The following is a 20307-nucleotide window of genomic DNA, read 5'->3' on the forward strand; positions in this document are numbered from 1 at the left end:
TACCTCGCTCTTTACACTAAATCGTAAGTTTTGTCCCAATTCTTTAAGAATGACCCCTGAATAAAAAAGGCCGTAGAATAAATAGTTGAAATCACTAAAAATATTTTTGCATAAAGAGCGAGGTATTTATCTCCTCCTAAATACCTCGCTCTTTATGCTAAAGTATTTTTAGAACCCCTCATATGCGTAATAATCTCTGTTCGTTTTAAATTTCAATGCTATTCCTTACTTTCATTTGAAAAAATGTTTTCATGTTTATTTTTTCATTGTTTTTTTATAGTAATGCTAGAAAATCCTGCGCCCTTTTCATTGAATTTTTCTTCCCCCATGACATATTCCTCAAAGGAAAGATCCTCCCACAAAGCCCTCTCCCATCAACCCCACCCCCCAAACCAAAAAATCCCCATGAAAACGTCTGTACACTTCCCAATAACCATTACTATATGTAAACATTGGTCAAAGTTTGTAACTTGCAGCCCCTCCCTCAGGGATTGTGGGGGAGTAAGTCATTCCCAAAGACATAGTTATTATGGTTTTCGACTATGCTGAACAAAATGGCTATCTTAAAATTTTAATCTGTTGACTTTTGGAAAAAAATGAGCATGGGAGGGGGCCTATTTGCCCTCCAATTTTTTTGGTCACTTAAAAAGGACACTAGAACTTTTCATTTCCGTTAGAATAAGCCCTCTCGCGACATTCTAGGACCACTTGGTCGATAAGATGACCCCTGGGGAAAAAAAAAAAAAACAAATAAACACGCACCCGTGATTTGTCTTCTGGCAAGAAATACAAAATTCCACTTTTTTTAGATAGGAGCTTGAAATTTTTGCTATAGAGTTCTCTGATATACCGAATGCGATAGTGTGATTTTCGTTAAGATTCTATGACTTTTAGGGGATGTTTCCCCCTTTTTTCCAAAATAGGACAAATTTTCTCAGGCTCGTAACTTTTGATGACAAAGACTAAATTAATTGAAACTTATATATTTAGAATCAGCGTAAAAATTCGATTCTTTTGATGTATCTTTTAGCATCAAAATTCAGTTTTTTAGAATTTCGTTTACTATTGAGCCGGGTCGCCCCTTACTACAGTTCCTTACCACGAACTGTTTGAAAAGAAAATAATTCGGTATTTCGGGGCTTCTGACATTATTACTCCTTTGCGGAAGTTAGGCTCAAAATTGAAAAAGGATTATATTTTTTCTCTGGGCCCCTTCCACCTCTTAGTTCGTTTATTTTCCCGTTAGTTTTCACCTGTTTTCGCTTTATAGTTGTGTTATCTCTTAGCAGTTCTTTCGTTAGTTGAGTTATGGTTGTGGTATATATGTTTTATCGCTCGTATAGTTGTGTTATTTTCAAATTATACTCCATAATAGAGAGGCTCCGAACACCCAGCATTGTATGTTAAGCTCTTAATTTGACGTTTTTTTCTAACGTGACCACATTCGTCCTGCACCCTTTTCATTGAGTTTTTTCCCCCATGGCATATTTCTCCAAGGAAAGATCCTCCCACATAGCCCCCTCCCTCAACCCTACCCCCAAAACCAAAAAAAAACCTGAAAACGTCAGAACACTTCCCAATAACCATTATTATATGTAAACACTGGTTGAAGTTTGTAACTTGCAACCCCTCCCCCAGGGACTGTGGGGGAGTAAGTCATCCCCAAAAACATAGTTATTATGATTTTCGACTATGCTAAACAAAATGGCTATCTCAAAATTTTGATCCGTTGACTTTGGGAAAAAAATTAGCGTGGGAGGGGGCCTAGATGCCCTCCAATTTTTTTGGTCACTTAAAAAGGGCACTAGAACTTTTCATTTCCGTTAGAATGAGCCCTCTTGCGACATTCTAGGACCACTTGGTCGATACGATGACCCCTGGGGAAAAAAAACAAAAAAAAACAAACAAATAAACACGCACCCGTGATTTGTCTTCTGGCAAAAAAATGCAAAATTCCACATTTTTGTAGATAGGAGCTTGAAACTTCTACAGTAGGGTTCTCTGATACGCTGAATCTGATGGTGTCATTTTCGTTAAGATCCTACGACTTTTAGGGGGTGTTTCCCCCTATTTTCCTAAATAAGGCAAATTTTCTCAGGCTCGTAACTTTTGATGGCTAAGACTAAACTTGATGAAACTTATATATTTAAAATCAGCATTAAAATGCGATTCTTTCGATGTAGCTATTGATATCAAAATTCAATTTTTTAGAGTTTTGGTTCCTATTGAGCCGGATCGCTCCTTACTACAGTTCGTTACCACGAACTGTTTGAAATATTGTCTATCCAGGAAAGATTGAGAGGGACATCGCAAATGACTGTGACTTAAGCATGTTTTTTTTCCTTTTTCTTTTTTGGGTCTCAGACTCACCTCACCACTTTGAGGGAAAACTAAATGAATGAATGAATTTATTTTTTACCCTCATAATAAATACAGAGGGGAATACAAAAAGGAGAAAAAGAAAATAAGCACGCCAAAAAAAGAAAATAACCACGAAAAAACAAATAAAGGACAGTGAACTTCACATGTAAAATGAAAAGGTCTGAAGTGGGATGTATCGGTCTAAATGGTCTTGCGTCTTCTATTCAAGTTTAGACGTCAGTTCAGCTACCTGTGTCAGGGTACTTTAAGTACTTACAGTACAGTACCTAAAGTAACCTATCCTCAGTAATTTCTCGTCCTTTTCCCGCAGGATGTAGTGAACAACACTGAGAAAAGCAATTGTTTCGGAGCCGTAACCGAAATATAGCCGTACCAGGCCTCGTCTGTTGAAATGTGCAAGATTAGGAACAATCTTACCGCACAAAATTCATAGGTTCCGGAGTGCCATACTAACAATAAAAGAACAGGTAGCAGTTAGCGACGAGCCAAACGTAAGGCCAAGTCAATTAAACTGCTCGACACATAATTTAACGATACAAACTCGCAAAATGACATATTTGTGGAAAGAATGCGGTCTGCCAGTACCGACCGTAAACTTTCAAAGTTCAGCAAAAGCTGCTCCCGAGTGTGGACCACAAGAAGCACATCATGTAACTCATTTTGATCTCTTTATAAAAAAAGACATCAGGAGAAGACACTGACAACTGGCAAAAAGACACTTTAAAATGTAGGGTGATAGGACGCCACCCTCAGATACCTCATTTGACTATTTAGCTCTAACAAAATGATACATCATTATACCAAAAATTAAGTACCGAAGCCACAGACCAATTTGTTCCCTCGCGGAAGAGCTGATATATAGCTGGCGAATACACTACGTTGCCGAAAGGGCCAAAAGTGTTTACCACACAAAGATGTTGAGGACAATTCTCTTTCATCGTGTCTTCCATCAGCTATGTCAGAATATAGTAGGCTTGATTGAAACCAATTACCCATATCTTTTCAGGATCCCAATTGGTAAGTCGTTAAATCACATTTACTAGCAATATCCGGAAGAAGAACATATTCAAAAATTTTACTTAAAAACAAGACACTGTAATAGGCCTAAAATTGACACGCATTCAGGTCTTTACCTCTTTTGGATAGAAACGTTACAAGGCCACTAAGGGAACTAGCAGGCACCGATGATTCCACGAGACAAGATTTGAAAAAATTAACTGAATATGTATTGGAAGTAACGGACAATCACACTTAAAAAAAACTACAATAAAAACCTCTACGATTCAAACTTTCAGTTGTCTTCCTACTTTTCAGAGCTTGGGTAATCTGTATTGTTGAATAAAACTAAACAGCATTTTGTGAAAGATCTCTTGGTGCCTCATGGATCATTTTTTTGAGTGAAAATATCATGTATCTGCTGAGTATTTGCACACATCCTTATAATGCTTATAACACATGCTAATAGTGTGACAGGAAATCAAAAATCTTCAGACTAAAAGAAATCTAGGGAATTCATTTTGCACTATTGATAAAATTTGACCATGATTTTCGTACCATGACTAATAACGTTCTGCGTAAAGTTAAAGCTGTTTTAGAAACCTTCTAGTATATCACGAAATTATACCTGGAGGGGGAGGGGTCAAATAATTGACTAGATTGGTCAAAAAAATAAAATACCCCCGCTATCCTCTTGGAATATCCACCTAGAAATGAAAAACGTGGTGGTAATTTTTTAATTCAAAATAAAACATGGTCAAGTCTAGCTTGTTTTATTACAAAAGGCCACATAATATGTGGAATTGTATTTTTGAATGATTATATCTGGCTTTAAGCTTGTGTCTCCCCGATAGCCCTGTCTGAAAGTATTTTTATTGGTCATCTTAGCGCCCAGGGTTTTTACTGGATCGTAGCTACGAATCAGTTTACAATCAGGTATTTATGCACGGGAGGGAGCATCTCGACTCCACTTAAAAGTCCCAATTTTACTCTACTATTTTGTTTTATTTCCTTACAATCTAAATTTTATTTAGTTTCTCGACAACTACCACTTCCCAGTGTTTTCTAGAATAAAATAATGCAAATACATCCTTCTTTCATGTTAATCCACAGTAATACAGGGATGACGTTGCTGATTCGGAAAATCTGATATCATCTTATAAATGAAAATTTCTAAAGGCATGATAACAGGGAGAAATTGCAATAGATTAATTATTGGATCTTTTAACGGAAATGATGATGAAAGTTTGACGCGAATACTGACCTTCTTAAACCGTTTAAACATTACTCTTGGGTGTTTTCTGCTTCAAATATGACAATGGCTATAAGGAAAACCCCGAATGCAAGTAAAACCTTTAAACAGTGTCGGAAACAAATTAGAACTTCAGCTCAGAGCCAAAAATTACCAACACATTGATGTGCTGCAATGAAGGAGGGTAGTTTGACTGCACCTCCACTGTTGGTAATACCGTTTCTCTTAATATTCTCCATTTCTCCTCCCTAGGATTCCAGAGTGTCACTAAAATAAAGATCGTCCTTCCGCAGAAAATAACTACCTGGACGGCAGAGTAACAATAAACTTAAAGGTATGCATGTTGTGGGAGGAACTAATCTAGACACAAACTTATATCTTTCACGAATTCTGGCAAGAATGCTGCCACTATTTCAAGAAAATGTCGTCATGACATAAATTTAAGAACAAGCTCTAAGTGCTTGCCGTTTCCGGTAATAATAAATACTTATTTCTGAGGGAAGTAAGAATCGGGGGAAAAAACTAGCCAATTATTGAGAAACCGTCGAAAACCGTAGGGGAAATCGTAAACGATAAAGGGTTTCGAATAGGGGAAGAAAAGGATAGGGGGTACTATGAATCCCTGTGCAAGAGGTTAGGACTATAGCTCCAAGTTTTGACTCCAGAGCTCCAGCATAAATTATAACATTGCTAAAGATTGCCCAGATAACCTCTTTTTCCCTTCAACCTTCATTTTGAAAAAAATGTTCAGTGAAATATGTGTTTTTTTATATGTTTTCATTTGGTATTTTACTTAGATTTTCTTTTCATTTGGTATTTCCATTTTGAAAAAAACGACAAAATTGCCTTCCAAGGTCGAAAAAAATAAACCCAGTCCCAATTTTTGTGAAATGACGCCAGTGTTCAATAATACTCATGAATAGACTGTAATTGATCTTACCAGAATTTAGAATTCTACAGTAGCTTTTACGCCTCAATTGATGCATAAATCTATCACTTATTCATAAGTTTTTCAAGTACATAAAATCTATTTATAGACTCCTCATGAAACTTGCTCAATGGCTTCTTAAACATACAGAAAAGGTTCCAAGTGCGGCAAAGCTACCAAGCAAAAGAACACTTTTATTCTTTAACAGAATAATAAAACAGCAACTGTAACATGACAAATATCCATTATGAAGATGACATACTTCAAAAGCCCATCAACTTTTTTTTTTTTTTTTTTTTTTTGAAGCCTAATAAAGAGTATACAACCTGCTTCAAGAAAACATTCTTTAATGATACATTTCTTGATGAATTTATCCAAATAAGGGAATTTGTCCCGTGATTCAAAGGCCCGAAAAACTGCTGAAGTATCTCTTCAAATACCCTATTACACCCCACCCAAAACTATGGTAGTCCATGACTCATGTTCCCAAATTTGGTTTAACGATTAAACAATAGTTTTCGGAGAGTTAAGGAAGAGGAAAGACAATATGAAACTATTATATCATTGTTTGAGTGTGATTCTGCGTGTAACTAGAAACGGTATATAATTTTTCCAAATAAGTTTTGAACAGGTTGAAGGTGAAACTGGTAAAGCTCGAAGATGTACAGAATTTAATGATTTCACGTTGGCTAGGTAGGCTTATCACGCTGGTTTACATAATGTCCGTGTGAATTTAACACATTTTCTGATCGGTGAATTATTTTTGAATGACCAATCGAAGACAGTTTTACATCAAACAGTTCGTGGTAACGAACTGTAGTAAGGAGCGACCCGGCTCAATAGTAACCAAAACTCTAAAAAATTGAATTTTGATATCAATAGCAACGTCAAAAGAATCGCATTTTAATGCTGATTTTAAATATATAAGTTTCATCAAGTTTAGTCTTACCCATCAAAAGTTACGAGCCTGAGAAAATTTGCCTTATTTAGGAAAATAGGGGAGAAAACCCCCTAAAAGTAGTAGGATCCTAACGAAAATGACACCATCAGATTCAGTGTATCAGAGAACGATACTGTAGAAGTTTCAAGCTCCTATCTACAAAAATGTGGAATTTTGTATTTTTTGCGAGAAGACAAATCACGGGTGCGTGTTTATTTGTTTTTTTTTTCCAGGGATCATTGTATCGATCAAGTGGTCCTAGAATTTCGCAATAGGGATCATTCTAACCCAAATGAAAAGTTCTAGTGCCCTTTTTAAGTGACCAAAAAATTGGAGGGCATCTAGACCCCTCCCACGCTCATTTTTTCCCAAAGTCAACGGATCAAAATTTTGAGATAGTCATTTTGTTCAACGTAGTCGAAAACCATAATAACTATGTCTTTGGGGATGACTTACTCCCCCACAATCCCTGGGGGAGGGGCTGCAAGTTACAAACTTTAACCAGTGTTTACATATAGTAATGGTTATTCGGAACTGTACAGACGTTTTCAGGGGGATTTTATTTGGTTTGGGGGCGGGGCTGAGGAGAGGGGGCTATGTTGGAGGGTCTTTCCTTGGAGGAATCTGTCATGGGGGAAGAAAAATTCAATAAAAAGGGCGCAGGATTCTCTAGCATTACTATAAGAAAACAATGAAAAATAAACATGAAATGTTTTTTTTTCAAATGAAAGGAAGAAGCAGCATTGAAACTTAAAACGAACAGAGATTATTACGCATATGAGGGGTTCTAAAAATACTTTAGCATAAAGAGCGAGGTATTTAGGAGGAGATAAATACTTTGCTCTTTATGCTAAAGTATTTTTAGGAATTTCAACTATTTATTCTACGGCCTTTCTGATTCAGGGGTCATTCTTAAAGAATTGGGACAAAACTTACGATTTAGTGTAAAGAGCGAGGTATTAACGAGGGTACAAACTCCCTCGTATAGATAATAAAAATATAAGGTTATGAAAGTTTGTTACGTAAGTTAATTCTTAAGTTACGTATACTTTTTACTAATGAAAACGTTCGTTAAAAATTAAAAGTTCTAGTTGCCTTTTTAAGTAACCGAAAAATTGGAGGGCAACTAGGCCTCCTTCTCCAACCCTTATTTCTCAAAATCGTCTGATCAAAACTAAGAGAAAGCCATTTAGCCGAAAAAAGAATTAATATACAAATTTCATTTTAATAATTTATGTGCCGAGAGCCAAAACCAAATATGCATTAATTCAAAAACGTTCAGAAATTAAATAAAAAAAAACTAATCTTTTTTAGCAGAAAGTAAGGAGCGACATTAAAACTTAAAACGAACAGAAATTACTCCGTATATGAAATGGGTTGTCCCCTCCACAATTCCTCGCTCTTTACGCTAAAGTTTGACTCTTTGCCACATTTCTACTTTTTAAAACAATTAAAAGCTTCATAATTGTAGAAAATCCTGCGCCCCCCTTCATGGAAATTCTCTTCCCTCATGATAAATTCCTCCATGGAAAGATCCTTCTACGTAACTCCCTTCCACCTCCCGCTCTCACTCCAACGCGAAAAAGTCCCCCGAAAACGTCTGTACACTTAATAATAACCATTACTATATGTAAACAATGGTCAAAGTTTTGTAACTTGCAGCCCCTCCTCAAATGACTATGGGGGATGAAGTCGTCCCCAAAGAAATAGTTATTAGCTTTTCGACTACGCTGAACAGAATGGCTATCCCAAAATTTTGATCTTGTGATTTTGGGAAAAAATGAACGTGGGAGGGGGTCAAGGTGCCCTCAGATTTTTTGGCCACTTAGAAAGGGCACTATAAATTTTAATTTCTGCTAAAATGAGTCCTCTTGCGATATTCTAGGACCGTTAGGTCGATACGATTACCCCTGGAAAAAAAAACCAAATGAACACGCATCCGTGATCTGTCTTCCAGGAAAAAATATAAAATTCCAGATTTTTATAAATAGAAGCTTGAATCTTCTACAGTAGGGTTATTTGCTACACTGAATCTGATGGTGTGATTTCCGTAAGATTCTATGACTTTTAGAGGGTGGTGTTTACCCCTGAATTCTAAAATAAGACACATTTGCTCAGGCTTGTTACTTTTGATGGGTAAGACTAAGCTTTCTGAAACTTATATTTTTAAAATCATCATTAAAATGCAATTCTTTTGATGTAGCTATTGGTATCAAAATTTCTTTTTTTAGAGTTTCGGTTACTTTTGAGCCGGGTCGCTCCTTACTACAGTTCCTTACCACGAACTATTTGATGAAGGAAACTTGGTCCCATTTACATGCATAGTAAGTCTTACCCATTCGGGGAACAGGTATTACCGATCAATAAAGCCAAATTTGTTTTTATTTTTTGTCTTTATTGGGGTTTCTCTGGCTTAGTTTTTACGCCCTGTAAATTTCAAAACAATTAGGCTCATGTTCAGACATCTCGAATCGACGCACATAAAATCCATTTTGAATTTTTCTTTTGTACTGTGATTCCCCTGACCCACGGATATGCTGATGCAAATGTAAAGCTGACAAGAGATACTAAAACTTATTGCCCCTATCCTGGGTGCTTTGAATCTTTTAGTCTTTTGGTCCGGGCTAACCTAAGATGTTGAATCCTATAAATACCTATGGGAAAACTTGTTTTTAACCTATTAATGGAGAAACCTAAACAGTTTTTGAATATTTCTGTGGTTTTGATATTTCATAACCAAAGGACTTATGAGTATAAATTTCAAACTGAGAGGAATTTTTTTGGCCCATTTTCAGGCCCCGTTTCTGGACAAGCCCATTTTTCAGATGCTAATTTTTTGATCCTCTCATCCCCTCCTTCAAGCACAAATTCAAAGTTCACTAATCCCCCTCTCACCACTCAAAACCCCCTGAAAGTTTCAGCTTTATCCCCCAAGGCATTCCCGTAATATTCCAGAAAAACTCTTTTGATAACCTGGGAGTACACAATGTCTCTCAATTTATTTTGCAATTTACGCTGTGAAAAAAAATTCAATATAGGCTCAAAGCACGTTTTTTTTTTTCAATGGGATCGAAGATAAAGCTTTGGTAGACCTCCCTAATCCCCTCCACTAACATAAACTAGCCGGGCCACTTTTGAGCCGGGTCGCTCCTTACTACAGTTCCTTACCACGAACTGTTTGATGAAGGAAACTTGGTCCCATTTACATGCATAGTAAGTTTTACTCATTCGGGGAACAGGTATTACCGATCAATAAAGCCAAATTTGTTTTTATTTTTGTCTTTATTGGGGTTTCTCTGGTTTAATTTTTACGCCCTGTAAATTTCAAACCAATTAGGCTCATGTTCAGACATCTCGAATCGACGCACAGAAAATCCATTTTGAATTTTTCTTTTGTACTGTGATTCCCCTGACCCACGGATATGCTGATGCAAATGTAAAGCTGACAAGAGAGACTAAAACTTATTGCCCCTATCCTGGGTGCTTTGAATCTTTTAGTCTTTTGGTCCGGGCTAACCTAAGATGTTGAATCCTATAATTACCTATGAGAAAACTTGTTTTTAACCTATTAATGGAGAAACCTAAACAGTTTTTGAATTTTTCTGTGGTTTTGATATTTCATAACCAAGGGACTTATGAGTATAAATTTCAAACTGAGAGGAATGTTTTGGCCCATTTTCAGGCCCCGTTTCTGGACAAGCCCATTTTTCAGATTCTAATTTTTTGATCCTCTCATCCCCTCCTTCAAGCACAAATTCAAAATTCACTAGTCCCCCTCTCACCACTCAACATCCCCTGAAAGTTTCAGCTTTATCCCCCAAGGCATTCCCGTAAGATTCCAGAAAAACTCTTTTGATAACCTGGGAGTACACAATGTCTCTTAATTTATTTTGCAGCTTACGCTGTGAAAAAAATTCAATATAGGCTCAAAGCACGTTTTTTTTCAATGGGATCGAAGATAAAGCTTTGGTAGACCTCCCTCATCCCCTCCTCTAACATAAACTAGCCGGGCCACTTTTGAGCCGGGTCGCTCCTTACTACAGTTCCTTACCACGAACTATTTGATGAAGGAAACTTGGTCCCATTTACATGCATAGTAAGTTTTACTCATTCGGGGAACAGGTATTACCGATCAATAAAGCCAAATTTGTTTTTATTTTTGTCTTTATTGGGGTTTCTCTGGTTTAGTTTTTACGACCTGTAAATTGCAAAACAATTAGGCTCATGTTCAGACATCTCGAATCGACGCACAGAAAATCCATTTTGAATTTTTCTTTTGTACTGTGATTCCCCTGACCCACGGATATGCTGATGCAAATGTAAAGCTGACAAGAGAGACTAAAACTTATTGCCCCTATCCTGGGTGCTTTGAATCTTTTAGTCTTTTGGTCCGGGCTAACCTAAGATGTTGAATCCTATAATTACCTATGAGAAAACTTGTTTTTAACCTATTAATGGAGAAACCTAAACAGTTTTTGAATTTTTCTGTGGTTTTGATATTTCATAACCAAAGGACTTATGAGTATAAATTTCAAACTGAGAGGAATTTTTTGGCCCATTTTCAGGCCCCGTTTCTGGACAAGCCCATTTTTCAGATTCTAATTTTTTGATCCTCTCATCCCCTCCTTCAAGCACAAATTCAAAATTCACAAGTCCCCCTCTCACCACTCAAAATCCCCTGAAAGTTTTAGCTTTATCCCCCAAGGCATTCCCGTAATATTCCAGAAAAGCTCTTTTGATATCCTGGGAGTACACAATGTCTCTCAATTTATTTTGCAACTTACGCTGTGAAAAAAAATTCAATATAGGCTCAAAGCACGTTTTTTTTTTCAATGGGATCGAAGATAAAGCTTTGGTAGACCTCCCTCATCCCCTCCACTAACATAAACTAGCCAAATCTCCTCTAGAACTTAGTGAAAGTTTCATATCAGTCCTTCAAGCTGACCTTGAGATATTACAGTTATTTCTATTTCCAAAAAATCAATTAACATTGTTTTTTGATTAACCTAGCTAATTTTCTCCGTAGAGGCTCAAAGCTTCAGAGGGCCCTATCAAAAACTTTTAGATGGATTGGAGAAAAAAAAGTTTATCCCCCATTCTATCTCTACCCTGTCTCAAATCCGAATTTGATGTCTACTTGGCTAACCCACTCTTTCCGGAACTTTCAAACCAATAATATCGTACTCAAGAAATTAGTGATAAGGCATTTGAATGACTGGATATACAAATTATTTCCATTTTTTCTTCAAAATTCTGTTATCAAAATTAACCTGTAACTGGAATCAAAGTCAATTTAAATGTCAAGTATAACATAAGACCGGATCAAATGAGTCCAAAGAGTATAAATGTGATAAACATGTGGCAACATTTACCACATTTTTTATTGGTTTTCAAAAGATTAAAAGAGATTATATTATTTTCTAGAAACCTCCCCCTCACCACACCAAATAAAAGATGCTAAGCACGTGCATGTACGGGAAGTCAAGTTATTTCTAGACTAATTTGATTATGCAAACACTAAGTAATTTCCTAAGATCCTTATGTAAAAGGAAAGTAACTATGGTGACCAAGTCCTTAAACGAAACAGAGGACAAAGCAATTTCGTTTATGTTATTTGAGTAACAGTCATAAATAATTATAATATATCCGTGTAAATTTTGAAGTCCTACTTGTAACTTTTTCATGGATCATGTTATGTTTTTGTAAATTTACTCTAATTTCCGTAGATCAAGCTTTGAATATCTTAATGATTCCAAAACGGTGACCATAGGGAAAGATAGAGAGAGAGAGAGAGAGAGAGAGAGAGAGAGAGAGAGAGAGAGAGACAGAGAGAGAGAGAGAGAGAGAGAGAGAGAAAAAACTTTTATGGATTACCATTTGTATCGGCTTGACCAGTTGCCTCCAGGTTACAGAAACGGAACAACTCAGGATAGCTTCGTTGACTCCTTCGAAATGACAAAAAAGTTTTTTTGCGGCCAGATGGTGAATTCGACGGCACGCCTCAATGACACTGGCACATTATTTGTGCTTATCTGTTAAAAAAATTATTTTAAATGACAATTAAATAAAAATTATAATAATTAAATAACATTATTTGGAATACCCTAGAAATTGTGTTACCATTTGTACCCATGGATCCCGGTCGGCTATTGATGGTAAACTGAAGTTCTTATAGAGCCAATGACTAGTGAATCAAACGAGTTTTGCAACTTCAAGTAACATTAAGCCACCCAAGAGGGTCTTGCGCCGTTTCTACAAAGAAATGGCGTACCTTCAGATAGTAATCGAAGCTTTCAATCTCCCATTTGAGAGCAAAAGCTTCTTTTTACGGGGCCCAGTATCGGTTTCCGACCTGGAGCAGTCTCCTACTACGGGGTGCAATCATGTGCTTTTCACCATTTCTATGAGTGAGGACGGCTCCATCCCTTATGTCAGTGGAACTGTCTGTAACATGCGATCCTTACTGAAGTATGGTGTCACCAAAACAAGAGCTTCGATGACCGCCCGTTTAAGGCTCTCAAATGCATCGACTTGTATCTCGTTTAGCCCCAACTTCTTTGGATAACCTTTTTTCAGACATGAAGTGAGCTGCTCAGCAACTTCCGCAAAAATCCTTGATAAAGCGTTGATAATATGCTACCATTGCAATAAAAGAACGAATATCCTTCTTCGACACAGATAGAAAAAAAAGCTTGAAGGACTGGACATAGCGTTCAAATGGGACATTTTCCCCATTTTTTAATTCGGTAACCCAGGTTACTAACCCCACTCTGAGCCATTTTAATATTTCTCTGATGGATTTTAAGCCTTGCTTCTTGTATGCACTCTGATGTTTTTTTTAACATGTACTAGTTTTTTTCCAAAGAGTTGCTAAAGATAACAATATTGTCCAGTTAGGCATGAGCGCCTGTCTTGCAGGGCTAACCTTATCCATAAGCCACTGAAAAGTCACGGCAGTACCATACAAGCCGAATGGTATGACCAGAAACTGATAGAGCCTGGAGGATGTCTGTAACACTGTCATTTCCCAGCTACTTTTCTCCAACCCAATTTGTCAGTACCCTCTAACCAAGTCTAGTACAATAAATATTTTTTTGCTGTCAACTGTCTCCAGGAGCTCGTCTATATGAGTTAAGGGATACGCAATCAAAACCAGATAATCTATTAAGTAATTGAAAATTCAGGCAGAAGCATAGTCATCCGTCCAATTTTTCTACCATGATGACTGGAGAGCACTACGGACTGGAAGATGGTTCGATGATACTCAAGTCATGCATGCGGTTGACTTCTTGCTCCATGGCAACCTGCTGGTCTTGCAGGATGCGATATAGCCTCTGCCTCACAGGTCGTGACTCATCTGTATCAATGTGATGTTTCACCATCTTCGTTCTTCCCTGGAGCTCGGAGAAAGTTTCTGTGGAATCTAAGGCCAGATTTAAAAGCTCCTCCTTTTTCTTTTCGCTCAGGGAGTTATAGAATCAGACAGACCAGAGCAAACTTTTCTGTCGCCACTAGACTAGAATACGTTCAGTTGGCTGTCAAAAAATTCTGGCAGTCTACTCTTGAATATCCATAGAAGGTTAATGCGAAGTACTTTGTGCTTCTTCTGTGCTTCTGGCATCTCAATTTCGTAGCTGACTCGGCCAATTTTGGATGACTTTAAAGTGACCTTGACAAAGTATTTCCAGCTTATACTCACCTGCCGGAAGAAGCAATGGAATTTTCATCCCTCACCTGAAGTTCACGAGGCTTTGTATGACGGCCGTATAGCTTCTTTCGTTTGTTCGCCATTTTTGTACAGTTTTGTTGTCTTACTCCTTGCCATTAAAAAGCGATGCAAAATCAGAATCCACTGGCTACCAGTATATCCACTTCGCGGTAAGTCGTGGGCCAGCTTCAAGATGAAGTATCTGCAAGACTGACAAACGACAAATTGAAATACTCCGTCGCCTACTGACGAAGTTCTCTTCCTATACAGCAGACCATCAAGGATCTGATAGCTCTCATGTAGTGGGGCATTGTTGAAACAACCTACCAGGCTTTTGTCACTCTTCTGCAATCGTTTGATCTCAGCAGTAGTCAGCTGATCCTAAATTATCTCCCGAACTGCACCCAACGGAACAATCTTGCATAAATCACGCTCTATGCATATTCCTTCTCACTCTTCTTTCTTCTATCTGGCCTCCCAGTGTTTTCAGGATCCACCTCTATGACCCAAATATTATTTTCTGGATCATTCACTTCCCATCTTTTGGAGAAGGTGAATCAGGAATTCTTAGAACTAGAGGCGAGTCAATCATGCTTGGCATGGATTCATCCTGCTTAGACTCTTCAGGTGAATAAATTTTTTTCTTGTGCTGAGAAGGATACTGGTATTTGGCTTTTTCTTTCAAAAGTGCTGACGCAAGATTCATTAAAAATAGTACATTATTCCCTAATAATACCATCCACAGCTAATTCGCTTGAGGCAGCAGTGTGTAAGTAGTCACTGAAACATTCCCCCTTCTTTCCTACCTGGATATGACCGTATTTAACGAGATACAATTTACAGTCCCCATGGACAAAGCAAATTTGTGTCTTCTTTGAAGGTTAGCTATCGTCTGGCCAATATTTCTTATCCATAATGGACAGGTTGGTGCCATTGTCGACCAAGAAAGTTGCTGGCTGCTTTTCAATTGTCACTTCGAAGTAAAAACGTTCCCTTGCTTCTTTTAGTGTGCTAGGACTTTGTTTCTTTAGCTGTCGGCAGTCCTTAGCACTAAGCCCTTTCTTCCCGCAGTTATAATAGTTTTCATAGTTCTTTTGTGACTGAGAGGTGGAAGTAGCTGTATCCTGTGCATCTTTCTGTTCTGTCTTAGGTTTTTCTTTCCGTGTCGGACTCTTCGAATCTTGCTTTGTCTCTCCGGGTGAGAAATAACGTGTCTGCTAATCTGCATACTTCCTCCAAAGGTGGGTGGTAGAGTTCTTTTAGACGTATGCTTAGTTGGTCATCTTTTATAAAACTTCGAAACTGTTCAACCACAATAAGTCGAAGACTGTCATCTTTTTTCTGTCTTAAGATCTCGCGATATGTTTCTCTCTTATAATCCTGACACGCATACCATTTCATAGATATTCGCTTCAACCTTCTCTCATAGTCGGCAAAAGACTGATCAATTTCCTTCTTTTCTGAGCGGAAACGAACTCGACAGGCTTCTGATGTGACTAGAAAAATTCCGAAGAACTGACCGTTTCATCTCACCATAGTTGCTGATTAGGTTTGGTAGGAGTGTCGAAGCAGCTTTGGTGACTTTTCAAGTAAAAAAAGAAAAAACAGCGCAGCCTCACTGCCCACGTTGACTGGTCCCACTGGTCCTTGATAGCTGCACACTCGAAGGTGTAGATTTATGTCTCAATATACCCGTCATCGCTGAACTTTGCCATCGCAATAGGTGACACCCCTGATGTTACTACTGTACTCTGGATGACAGCTTTGCCTCCGTGAATGACGAGACTAAAGTGCATGGCAGAAGTAGCAAAGTTGTCGTTCATCGCTTCCAGGCTCAATCTGACGGTCTGCTATAGCAGGCTATAATTACATCTTGGTCCATGGTGATGTGATGATCTACACCAGCGACATTATTCCCTGAATGATCCTGGGATGGGTTTGACTCCCTTTTTCCTTCTTCTTCTGAACTTCCTGTCTTTGTTTCTATTGGTAGATGTACGCTAACATTCAACTCCGTTTCCACCAAGGCAGATGTCTTCGACTCGGCGTTGTAGCCACTAAGATTGGAAATAACAGAAAAACTGAAAGACGTACTAGTCCTTTGCTCAACAATGAGTCGACAGTAGCTTCTTGAAGCCTCTTGAGTAGCGATTCGCTATCTCCGTCGACAACTTAGGGTTTTGTGTGACTAATGTGGTGTTTGGTAAGTATTGTTGTCACTATCAAGTTCCTGTCACTTTGGCATCAAGCTGTCAGCCAATCAGCAGTGGACAGTAAGTCCAACCGGTCCAAAAAATTTCAGTTTACGACTATACCACCGATAAACTGCACTAGAACAAACTTCCTTCAAAACTGAGTTGCACATACTACTTAAATTTATAATCTTAAATTTATTGGAATTTCTTCCGACCAGTGTCAATAATTGTCAGATAGCGGCGTTAATCAAACAAACAACAAGTTTTCTTTATCGAAAAAGTCGAATTTCATATGCTGTCGTTTAAATAAATTAATCCGATAATCGGTACTTCTGTATTATACGGTATTCCGTCAAGAGGTGAAGTTTGATTAATACTAATAAAATAAGTGTTAAAAATAGCACTGAAAACAAAATAGCTGATATTTAGCTTCGTTAACGTTTCACACTGCGAATTAAAATCTTGATAAAAATTTACCTCGTCACAACTTAAACGTATTTCGATATTCCATTTCTGACACCAATTGTTGCTGACTAACACCTCGCTATTCCAGATATTATACCCTGTTTTGTCGTATTTAAACTAACTAAAAGTTTTCATTTGGAAGGGGACTTATAACTTAGTCCCCTTGTAAAGGGATCAATTCATCCTGGTTTTCCCATAAGAATATATGCTATGTTTCTTTTCTTTATATCTTAAAAGTTGTCAGTAACAGATGCGAGGTACTACTTTGTAGTTCTCATCACAAATATAGAGCATCTTTAGTAAATAAATCTCTTCAGAGGAGTTTATCTATACATCTTTAAACATCTTATAATAGTAGGTATTGAAAAATCTTACTGAATAAACCATTTACTTCAGTCATGGAAGGTTCTGGTCTGAAAGAGGTTCTGGAATTGGTATACGCGACTGGTGCAGTGCCGCACATTCTTTCTGGAAAAGCGATTTCTAGAGCTGTTCGAGCTCACATTCTCGTGAGCTCGGCCATATATGCTCATCTCCTCGAAGAAGAGCAAGCGACGTTGACGTCTCTAGACATGTCTACTGTCTTCGCTAACGCACTGGATGGATACCTCCCACCCGAAGATCTCAGTCATGATCCCCAGCTCAAGCAACTTGAAAACTTTCTCAAGCAGAGACGCCAAGACCCGCTGACTCAGAGAACTGCGAAGCTCTGGTTTCAGTATCTTGACATGGTTGGGATACTGCTTAAGTTCATTCGTGCCGAGAAACTAGGCCTGTGGGATTTGCACCTACAATCTGCAGTAGAGATGCTTCCGTTTCTAGCAGCATCTGGGCATAACCTCTATGTCAAGTCGGTCTGGATATACCAACAAGAGATGGCTAAGCTTCAAACTAGTCACCCACCAATCTTCGAAGCATTTGAACAGGGAGGTCACACCATTAGAAGATCAGAGCGACGCTGGGCTGGGCTCTCGGCAGATCTTGTCATCAAGCAGGAGTATATGAGAAGTCTGAAAACATCGGGCGGTCTTACAACTGGAGGTGGGATGACAGAACAGCAGAGAGCCATTTGGGTTCTGTCAAGACCAGCATGCCTGGAGATCAACCTCTTGATGCAAAATTTGACAGAAATTGGTTACTCGACAAGTGAGCAGCACCGCGACATGAGTTCCAGTAGAAAGGAGCGTGACTTCGACGATACCCAGAAGCTCGTCGGATACTTCGGAGAATCTTCTCCGTTCAGAGGTGACAATCAGTTTAGAAACATTGCCAACGGCATAACTTCTTCCCAAGATGTTAATGTTGACGAGGCCGATGTGGCTGGAAAGTTGATTCTAAGTAAGATGACGGGAAAAATCTTGAAGGAGCAAGTCTTCAATAAAGAAAACCAAGTGACCCTAATGAATGCCAAAAAGGCGGGGTCCTCTGTGGTAGCGCACATAGATCCGGCGCTCCTTTTCCAGCGGTTTATAATAGTAGCCCAACGAACTGACCTCCGAGAAGAATACTTCAAGTACGGACTTTGTACGATTCCTCCTTCTCTTTTCGAAAGCGATGACCTTATGAGAAAAGCAAATAAGCCAGAGCTTGCAAAAGCGATCTTTCTGGCTTGCGGGATTGAGACTCAGTCACCCTCAAGACCTGCTTCTGCGTGTAACATCGTCTTGGATGGTGGTTCTCTTCTACATCGAGTTCCATGGAAGGTAGGGTCAACCTTCAAGGTCATCTTTGCTTCATACGTCCATTACGTACAAGCAAGGTACCCTAGTGCGATCGTTGTGTTTGACGGATATGAAGGTGGTCCAGCAATCAAAGATGCTACCCATTTACGTCGAGCAAGGATGGTTGGCCGCCAAGTCTTTTTCACGGAAGAGATGACCCTCTGCATGAAGAAAGAAGAGTTTCTTTCATGTAAGACAAACAAAGGACGTTTCCAGAAGCTGCTCTGCAACCATTTGGAAGCCGTTGGTTTCCGAATTTTCCACTCGGAAGGAGACGCCGACGTTCTGATTGTAGAAAAAGCCGTAGAAGCTGCTAGTCTTACAGACACAATCGTGGTTGCTGATGATACTGACATCTTGGTTCTTCTGATCAGTCGATCAGATTCGCGTTCCGGGCGTTTATATTTCTCACCTGAAGCTAAGTTTGGCGGTACTAGGTCAGCTTGGGATATTAGTGAGATGAAGCAGAAGCTAGGAACAGATGTCAGCAATCTGATACCGTTCTGTCATGCCGTGCTGGGTTGTGGCACAACCTCTCACCTTTACGGAATAGGAAAGGGCAAAGCCGTTCAGCTGCTACTTTCCAACAGGAGTTTCAGGGACAGCGCTGCTATATTTGGCGACAAGCTCGCATCGCTTGACGATATTGTGGCAGCAGGAGAGCGAGCATTGTTGATACTGTACGGTTGCCCTGATGTTTCGAACCTGGACACTGCCAGAAAGCTAATCTTTCACAGAAAAGTGAGCACTGCCACCACTTTCGTGCATCCACAAGAACTGCCACCGACTCAGGCAGCAGCGAAGTACCACTTGCTACGTGTCTACTGCCAAGTTCAAATCTGGCTCGGGAACCCAGTAGACCCTTTACGCCTGGGATGGAAACTGCAGGATAACGAAGTTTTTGCGCCAATAAAAACAGATCTCCCTGCCGCTCCGTCTCAGCTGCTGAAAATTATCAAATGCTTGTGTCGTATTGACGGCTGTGATAGTGAAAAGTGTACCGGACTTGAGTGTACTATAGCCTGCCGTACCTGTAAGGGAAGCTCGTGCAACAATTCGAAGTTTCAAGAAGAAGAACTTAGTGAAGAAGAATAACAGTTAACTGTGAAGATGAAAAATCTAGTTCCTATATTTTGATGATGTGCAATTTTTATGTATTTGAAAAATAAGATAAAAGCTTTTCTCTGAACACATTAAGTTAGAACCTACCTTGTCTCATGGTGTTTGGCACTGAGGTGTTTCGTCATTCCTGTTTATTGTTGTTTAGTCTTTTTTTTTCTAAGCCTTTCGTTTACATAGCCAAATAGACTACAACGCTGGTAAGAGTTTTTTCCCCTAAGACACAGTTTTTTCCCCATTTTTTTTTTGCTGATAAATATTTTTCTTTTGGTCAGGTAGCGAAATGAGTATCAGAAATGAGTTCAGAGCCAAAAGCTGATCTAAAAAGATGAGTAAAACATTATAGTTTACGTTTTTAATTTGTTTCCCGGTTTTTGAGAAAATAAATAAAAAACATTAATGAAAAACAATTTCGCATCGAGCTAGAGATTTAGATTTTTGATATGTTGTTAAGCATTTTTTTCCGGTCCGGATGGTGAAGAAACCATTTCTGTACCAATTTTTTCCTGGTCAAAACTTATTTTTCTCCTACTAAGTGTTCATACTTGTTCTTTTAATACGCGTTGTATTATCGGCTTTCATCTCATTCTAAATTCAGCTA

Source organism: Artemia franciscana, chromosome 4 (genome assembly GCF_032884065.1).
Source record: "Artemia franciscana chromosome 4, ASM3288406v1, whole genome shotgun sequence".
In the NCBI taxonomy this organism is placed as follows: Eukaryota; Metazoa; Arthropoda; class Branchiopoda; order Anostraca; family Artemiidae; genus Artemia; species Artemia franciscana.